Source organism: Myxocyprinus asiaticus, chromosome 20, assembly GCF_019703515.2.
Source record: "Myxocyprinus asiaticus isolate MX2 ecotype Aquarium Trade chromosome 20, UBuf_Myxa_2, whole genome shotgun sequence".
Lineage (NCBI taxonomy): Eukaryota > Metazoa > Chordata > Actinopteri > Cypriniformes > Catostomidae > Myxocyprinus > Myxocyprinus asiaticus.
The window spans coordinates 44,449,351-44,458,171 of record NC_059363.1 but is presented as its reverse complement, the minus strand read 5'-3'; the positions used below and the strand labels follow the sequence as shown (position 1 = coordinate 44,458,171).

Below are 8,821 nucleotides of genomic sequence, written 5' to 3'. Positions count from 1 at the left end.
GATTAAATCTGTAACTTGTATGGAAACATGATTAGTATTTTCTTCATCTACACAAAGAAACATATGGAGTACCTTGGATTCGTTTTTCTTATGATGTAAACAGTAATGCAAAATGGTTCTCTCTTTATGTCGACAAGCAGACAGAATTGTTGTGCCTAGATTTATGATATATTTATGGTTCTCTCTCTGCTTCCTCTCTTTCAAGGTAAATTAACAATTATGACTGACACTGACGGCTACACCGAAACTTATTATGAGGACTATAGTAATTGCTCTGGTTGTGAATATGAGGAGCTTTGTGACATGAATTGGGTCAACAAGAAGTGACCATTCATTCGTACATCTACTCTCTGATTTGTGCACTCGGTCTGGTGGGCAACATTTTGGTGCTCCTCACATATGCATTCTACAAGAAAGTGAAAAACATGACGGACGTCTACCTGGTCAACGTGGCGTTGGCTGACCTTATCTTCGTTATCGCCCTTCCATTGATCATCTACAATGAACAGCATGACTGGAACATGGGCACATGGGCCTGCAAGTTCTTGAGAGGAGCCTACAGCATCAACCTGTACAGCAATACGCTCCTTTTAGCATGCATCAGCGGTGATCGCTATATCGCCATCGTCCAGGCCAGGCGTATGATCCAAATTCGATCGCAAGCTCTGGTATATAGTCGTCTCATTTGCTCACTAATATGGCTTCTTGCTTTTATCTTGTCTCTGCCAACATTCATATATTACGAGCAGTACCGGGAAAACAATGTCAGTGAGTGCATCCCTAATTTTGAGAGAAACGATATGGCTAAACTGATGAAGGTCCTGGTTCCAAGCACTCAGATGGTCGTAGGATTTCTGGTGCCATTGGTGGTCATGATATTCTGCTACTCTTGCGTCATGGCAACTCTGCTCAAAGCAAGGAACTTCCAGAAGCACAAAGCAGTGCGGGTGGTCCTCATGGTGGTCTTCGTGTTTGTCCTTTGCCATCTGCCACACAACGTGGCGCTCCTCGTCCACACCAGTAAATTGTTCACGCACAGAGATTGCGAGGTAGAGAAAGACACCCTTTTAACCTTGTCTATCAGCAGGTGTGTGGCCTACCTTCACTGCTGCCTGAACCCCATCCTCTACGCCTTCATCGGAGTGAAATTCAGGAGCCATTTTTGTCAAATCTTACAGGACTTGTGGTTTCTGAGAAAAAGGTACATTTACTCTGGACACTCCTCTCAGCAGACCTCTGTGTTGTACATATCAGCAAACAAAACCATGGTTGGACACAATCAGGAAACCCCATCGTTTACAGACATTTAACATTCACAACAAGCTTCAAAATTTAGCATAGCCTGATGTTGTGTGGTCTGAAAATGTGTCTATAAAATCATAAAATTGTGACCATGTTCTACAAAATCTTCAACATTACACAAAAAAGTGTGTTCTTAAACATAATCTAACTTGATCTATCTTAATGTAGTTCATCTTAAAAATAAACTATAGTACTTGTCATGAAAAAACTAATAGCATAAACACATTTAGAAACCATTAACTACAACTTTTACAGTTAATAATTCCATGGAGCACAAAAGGAGATGTTAGGTAGATTAAACTCAGTCACCTTTCACTTTTATTACACATTTTACCATGAATGGAAAAATACATGAAAGTCTTATAGATTCACCCTAATAGATTTAATATGCATCTAAACCAGTTACCAGTTACTGTAGTGTTACTGCAGCAAAAACATTTTAGTTTGGATGATGATGTGTATTTTGAAAACCTTGTAATCGATGCCGATGCACAGGCCACTGTTGTCTCTTTACCTCATCAATGCTGTTTCATGTCAGGGCTGTCTAACAGTTTGAGATGTTTGACTTTCCCGTAGATTCTCAGTAGAATTCAAATGGGTCACATACATTTTGTGGTCTCCGCTGGCTGCCACGATATCAAGTGAAGCCCGACTAAATCACGCATGTTTTGGTCTGTACTGTAGCAGAGCTTTGGAGATCTTATGTCTGGAGCACGCTGATGTGCACTGCAACAGTCCACACGAAAGCACACTTCATTCGCTCCGCACAGATGCAGTGTAAGTTATGAGAGGCTTATTTTGTGCTTATAACACGAGATGAATATAATTACATTTGCTAAAGCTGCAGCCACCCACCAAAGTGGCAAGTGAAGGTGACGGAGTTAACTGCCACTGCTGATTTCTACCCGCATTTGGCTGGTGGGTGGGTGTTAATGTCAAGCCTTGCACTCATAATTCAGACTGATCTCACAGTGAAACTGGAAACAGTTGGTTGACTTTTCTTTAGCTAAAATTGCTCAGTCCTTACCGAAATTTAAAACACTGCCCCTAATGGCCAAAGCTGTAAGTGTGGTTTTCATGGCATATAATTTAACAAGGGCAGCTGAAGTCGACTGATTTTAGTAATAGACCTACTCTAGATCTCTGTGTAAAAAATAAATAAAAATAATGATACTGTCACCTTTCTACGGTCATTTTTTTGTTCCAAAATCAGAGGCGAAAACATTTTGACCCCCCTCTACAAAATAATGGTATTAATATTTTTGGCTTCCATCAGCATTTATGTTTACCTTTCACTGGTAAAAACATCATTAAAAACAAAATTTTTAACTGGGGACTACAGATTGAGTTGAGATGGAATGACCCTTTAGTATAATGCTGTATGTAACATGTTCGTGTTTGACAGACCTCTGATGCCCTAACAAGAGACAAGAAAGTAATGATGGCACCAAACAAGTTAACATCAGCCATCTTTTGGAAGTCTTCAACAGTGCTCCACTCTGTCTCTCCCAAATCACTGATTCCAGCATTGTTCACAACAGCATAGAGACCTAAAAAAAGTTTAAAAAATAAATAATAATAACATATAAAGGAATAAGTAATATATATATATAGAAACAATGCAGAGAAAGGAGGTGTGGCGAGCAGGGTGTAGCCGAGCGGCGTCTGGGCAGAGTGAGGCCGAAAAGATAAGTGGCGAATGAGTTCCACCTGTGGACACCGGTCTCGTGTGAGGAGCGGTGGGAGTATTTGAGGAGAGGAGACAGCAGCAGACGGGGAGAGAGAGATGCATGAGCAATATATTTGTGTGTGACATTGTCTTGAACGTGTCTGCTGAAAAGCCTTATTGTGTGATGCTGAAAAGTGCAACAATAAATGTCTACGTGTTATGACAAGCTACCTCCTTTCCCGAATTGTTACAGGAGGATTTTAACAAACTAAAAAAAATTGTTATTATTTTTTGTGTGTGCCATTAATTGTCCATTTTGAGGGTAATTTATTTTTAAAACAGTAATGTGGGAGGTAAATTTCCTGCAGAATAGGCAGTTAGAATTTTTGAATGTTCATGTTTTAAAGGGGTCATGAAATGCTATTTTTTTTTAATAATTGTATTATCTTCCCTGAGGTGATAAAGTTTTTATTTTTTGCACGAAAACTGTCATAGTTTAGTAACAATTGATCATTTTCCACCCTGTCTCTGGCCCTCTGTTTCAAACGCTCAGCATCTCCTTTAAACTTCAATGTGAACACCCACTATTCTGATTGGCTAGCACTGTGCAGCCCCTCAAATTCAGCCATGTTTGAAACTCAATCGGAAGAGAATAAACAAGCTCTCCACAACATTATAAAATGAAATTTCAGAGTTTACACACAATGCACATCCAAGACATTGCATCCAAATATTTTAAACTTCACTCAAGCATATCAGCACCATAATTATCAAATAGACATGACATTTGAAATATTCATGAATTAAACTGTTTACTCACGATTTTGCAGTCGAGTCCAAGTGTTTTTAACTGCCCCATTCTTCAATTACAGTTCCTTTGAAAAGCTTGAATCGTATTATGACTGGTTCACAAGCAGTCCACGCTGATATTCGCACATACACAGTCCATAGCACGGTGAAACATGATGCACACACAATGTTCACTGAGGCGGAGATCGCCAGAAATGCATCCAAATGGTCAAAGATGTCCAGCTAGTGCTTGTTTACATACACCAACAATTAAAAATAGTGTAGATGGGCGCAAGAACTGCAAGACGCAGAGCAGCCGAACAGAGTCTCCTTTTCTGAGTTGTAACTGACACGGAGTCTTTTAAAAGCGGCGCGATAAACATGACAATGGTCAAAGGCATCTGTGTAATTTCACTCACAAATTCAACAATCCATAACCTGAAATCCACAAGGAACCTTTAACCTTCAGTTGAATTTACGTACCTCCTTCTTGTTAGATTATTTTCTGACAGTCTTTCACTACTTTATTTAAGGGTTCACTCTAAACATGAGAGGATAAAATTTGTTTACTTGTTGAAGGCTTCACCATTTAGCTGAAATCTTGGTTCACTGAAAGGAGGGAACGAGACACTGCATTAGTAGCTAATGCTATGGGAACTCCTCTCAGGAGTGATGATCTCTGAAGACATTTAAAATCACACCAATCTATTGGCAGATGGCAGATTGGCAGAAGAGAGCACATCTCTCAGTCCCTTAACTGTGACAAATCAGTAATGCAATAAGCGTACGCAGCATCTTGTTCCCTACATTCAGGGAACCAAGGTTGCAGTCGTAACTGAGATGCTCCCTTCCAAGTCAGTTACTTTAATGCTGCGGCAGCTGATGCTATGGGAATCTATGTCAAAGCACCGCGCTGCTGATTCAGATGCACAAGGTGATGCTTGCTAGCCAATAGAATAGTTAAAAGGCATCGACAAGGTCCCCCTTCATATGAAAAAAAAATAGAAAGGGGGGAGTCGCGTGGAGCCATGCATGGGTTGGACATGTGAACAGTGAGCTCTGCGCACTTGGCTAGTTTTTAATACTTTTTATGTCATAAACCGGTGAGATTCTAAACACCCTGTTCCATAACTGTTCTATGGAGTCAATATGTCAAAGAATTCAAAATCCTCGTGCTCTGGAGACATTAAAAGACACTTGCGTGCTCAAGCTGATACCCCAGACAGGGCCGCAGACCAGGGACTCAGTTTGGACGGTGCGGCGGGAGAGATTCAGCGTCAACTGTCGAGCAAGTCGGCAATGCTGCCGAAGGTCGTAGCTGACTTGGAGGATCTTGCTGTAATACGTCGATTGATCACTGCCATGGAGACGAAATTCTCTGAATTGGTTACAAGAATGGGGGACGTCAAGAAACTGATTGATTATCTGGAGTCATCAGACAGGGAATTAGCTGCTAACCCGCTAGCGACCAAGATAGACTTGGAACGCATTTGGGAAAAGTTGGAAGACTTAGAGAATCATAGTCAGCGAAACGACATCCGAATTGTTGGAATTCCTGAAAATGAAGATGGCAGAGATATGGTGAAATTCTTAGACGAGCTCTTCCCAAGTCTGCTCAACATAACAGGCCACAAGCTGGAAATCGAGCGAGCTCACAGGGTTCCAGCTCAGCGATCCACTGAGGGAGACAGGCCCTGATCAATTCTGGCCAAATTTCTGAGATCATCCGATAAAGATCTTGTGTTACACGAGACGAGGAGTAAAGGAAGGCTTTCTTGGAAGAACCACAACATTTTCTTGTTCCCAGGCTTTGCGAATTCGACAAGAGAGAAACGTGATCGATTCAAGGAATGCAAGAAACTCTTACATCAACGGAAGGTCGCTTTTGCTTTGATATTCACGGCCAAATTGAGAATAGATACAAGCAATGTCCTTCATAAAGTTAATGGAATGAGAAGGTCATTTTTGATACTTTCTATGCAGCCGAGTGGGCCTGACTCACTGAACATTCACTTGACTGCCCGAGGAAACTGAGCGCCTTCTTTGTTTCTTTTTGTGCTGGTTCTGCCTAGCAGCTGGAACAGTTATGTGGATGAATCTACATGTCTTTGTGTTTATCCTGCCTATTAGCTGGAGTTTGTTTTATAGATTATTATCTGTTGTGTAATTCTGTCTCACAAAATTTGTATAGAAGCACCAGACTTGAGCAATCTGACAGCAAAGTTGTCTCGGGAATCTCATAGGCGTACATGGACTGTTTGAGTTTAGAGGGATGGACGCTGGTTGGCGCTGTCATGCGCGGGGTTAATGCGCATGTTTTTTTCTGTTTTTTTTTTTTTTTGTTCTGGGGGAAGTTTGGGGTTTGTTTGTTGCTCTAACGGCGGGTATCCCCCCACGGACCTCTCATTCCCCAGCACACTCGTCTGCCCCGATCGGGCTTCCAGATGAGTCCGCCGGCTCATCTCACGGCGAGTTTGACCTCTTATTCGGAGCCCGTGAAGGTGATGAGCTCTGAGAATATTCGGTGATCCCCCTGGTGGATAAGGCGCTCACGGTGCACCTATGCCCGCAGAGCGCCGCCACCTGGCGCGGGCACCCAAAGCTCCCATCCAAGGCCTGTAGGTTTATGTCTTCCCTGACGGCCAATGCCTATGGTGCCGCTGGGCAAGCTGCCTCCACCCTGCACGCTGTGGCTCTCCTGCAAGTCCACCAAGCCAAGGCGCTAAAGGAACTGCACGAGGGTAGTTCCGCCCCGGGATTGATGCAGGAGCTGCGCTTGGTGACTGACCTCGCCCTCTGGGCGACGAAGGTCACGGCACGGTCTCTCAGGCAGGCGATGTCCACCTTGGTGTTCCAGGAGCACCACCTTTGGCTCAACCTGGTCGAGATGGGAGAGGCCGACAAGGCACGGTTCCTTGGCACCCCCATTTCCCAGGTTGGCCTGTTCGGCAACACCGTCGAGGACTTTGCCCAGCAGTTCTCGGTGGTGCAGCAGCAGACGGAGGCTATCCGGCACATCCTGCCCCAGCGCGGATCAAGATCCCGCACCCCGTCTGCTCGTCGCCAGGGGCATTCCCCTGCGGTGACTGCACCGGCTCCGCCGCAGCCTGCCCCCTCGGCCTGGCCCCGGTGTGGAGCCCACCGCAGGAAGCAGACGCCACCCGTCTCATGGCCGGCCGCCAAGAACCCGCGAAAGGCTTCGAAGCGCCCTTGAGACGGGCGACCCAGGGACGACGAAACCCACTGCTCTGGAGCTGGTAAACAGACCACTCCATCCCCCGGTGGAGGGCCGGGAGGAGAATCTTTTGTTACATTTTCTTTTAATTTCGCCGCATGCCCAAGTGGCTGCGGTACCCAAGAGTTCAGCAAAAGAGCGGTTTCCTTGTTCCCTGGGTCACATACCCAGTGCACACGGCCGTCATCACGACCACCGTCCATGCTTTATGCATCTATTTGGATCGCACGCAGAGCTTTAGAGTCTCTGAGCAGCTCTTTGTCTGCTTTGGTGGACAGCGGAAAGGAAGTGCTGTTTCCAAGCAGAGAACCACCCACTGGGTCATTGACGCCATAGCAATGGCATACCACGCTCAGGACGTGCCGCCTCCTGCAGGGCTATGAGCCCACTCAACCAGGAGTGTGGCGGCCTCCTGGGCCTTGACCAGGGGTGCCTCTCTAACAGACATTTGCAGAGCAGCGGGCTGGGCAACACCCAACACCTTTGCAAGGTTCTACAATCTCTGGGTGGAGCCGGTCTCATCCCGTGTAGTGGCAGGCACAAGCAGGTAAGTCCGGGACAGCTGGCCGGGTATATCACTTGCGCATAGTGCCTTTCACCTCCCCTGAGCTGAAGGCTTGAGCTGTTGACTCCCAGTAGTGTTCACAAACTGTGTTCCCTGGATGACTTCCTCTGAGCCCTGTGGCAGACGAGTTTGCAGAGAAACTCGCTGCCAGCTCAATACATGTGCTAACTAAGCCCTGCACTGGGGTAGGTGCTCTGCATGTGTTGGTTCCCCATAGGTAACCCCATGTGACATATATCTTCTGCTAATTTGTTTCCCTGTTGGTAAACTGTGTCTTCCTTGAGCAGAGGCCCCTCTGCCCCAGTCACCATGTTTGTAGAAACTCGTCCCCCGTAGGGTAGGACCTACCATGGGACTTCTCCACATGACATACTTCCGACAAGGCTCAGCAAGACCATGTGATGTATTTCCACTCAAAATCCCCCCTTGCTCTGGGCGGGGTGTGGTCTCCGTGGTGTCTTCCCCTTGGGAGTGACACCCCGCCCCCCCTGACATAGACCTAGTGGCCCCAGTCAGTTAACAAATTTCACTCTTTTTTTGGCGAGAGAAAAAAAGAGGATAAGAGGCCACGATTGGGCTAGTCTGTCTCTATCTTTTGGGCAGTCGATTTGTTCCCGAAGGGCTGTTCGACACTCATAACAGCACTGGGGGAGGTTACATGTCAGTCTGGTGCGCTGGCTACGAGGCACACAGTGGTCTGCCCATCACACACCGCCAGCTCACGTAACACAGTTCAGCTAGTTGTGGCGTTTCTTATAGGGACCCCTAGTGTCACTACATTGACACAACGTCGAGTGAGTTAGGGAACGTCCGTTCCTTGATGGAGGGAACGAGACGTTGTGTCCCTCCTGCCACAACGCTGGACTACCTGCTGAAATGGCCGGGACCTTGTCTCGGCTCCTCAGCACAAAACCTGAATGAGTGGTTGCATACCAGCTTCTTTTATACCCGTATGTTTGGGGGTGTGGTATGAAAACACCACTCGCCAATTTTCATTGGCCTTTTTTCAAAGACCAGAGGTGTTTCGGGCTCCCAAGAGTGACCCCTAGTGTTACTACATCAACACAACGTCTCGTTCCCCCATCAGGGAATGGAGGTTACGAAAGTAACCAGGACGGTTTCTTTGCCACGTCTAATCAAACGGAGGAGGGGAAAACCATATAAGGTTACTTCCTGAGCTCTAAAGGGGGTGGCCACAGTGGCCCCTGAGACCACACACTATTGCCTTTGGTACTCCATGGCTCAGGCTCCGCTGGACTTG

The 8,821-nt window shown here is 45.9% G+C and overlaps 1 pseudogene; it reads left to right on the top strand.

Annotated features, from left to right (window-relative positions):
* The first annotated feature begins 219 nt into the window (after nucleotides 1-219).
* Nucleotides 220-1,310, top strand: LOC127411123 (C-C chemokine receptor type 6-like; annotated as a pseudogene).
* Nucleotides 1,311-8,821: the final 7,511 nt, after the last annotated feature.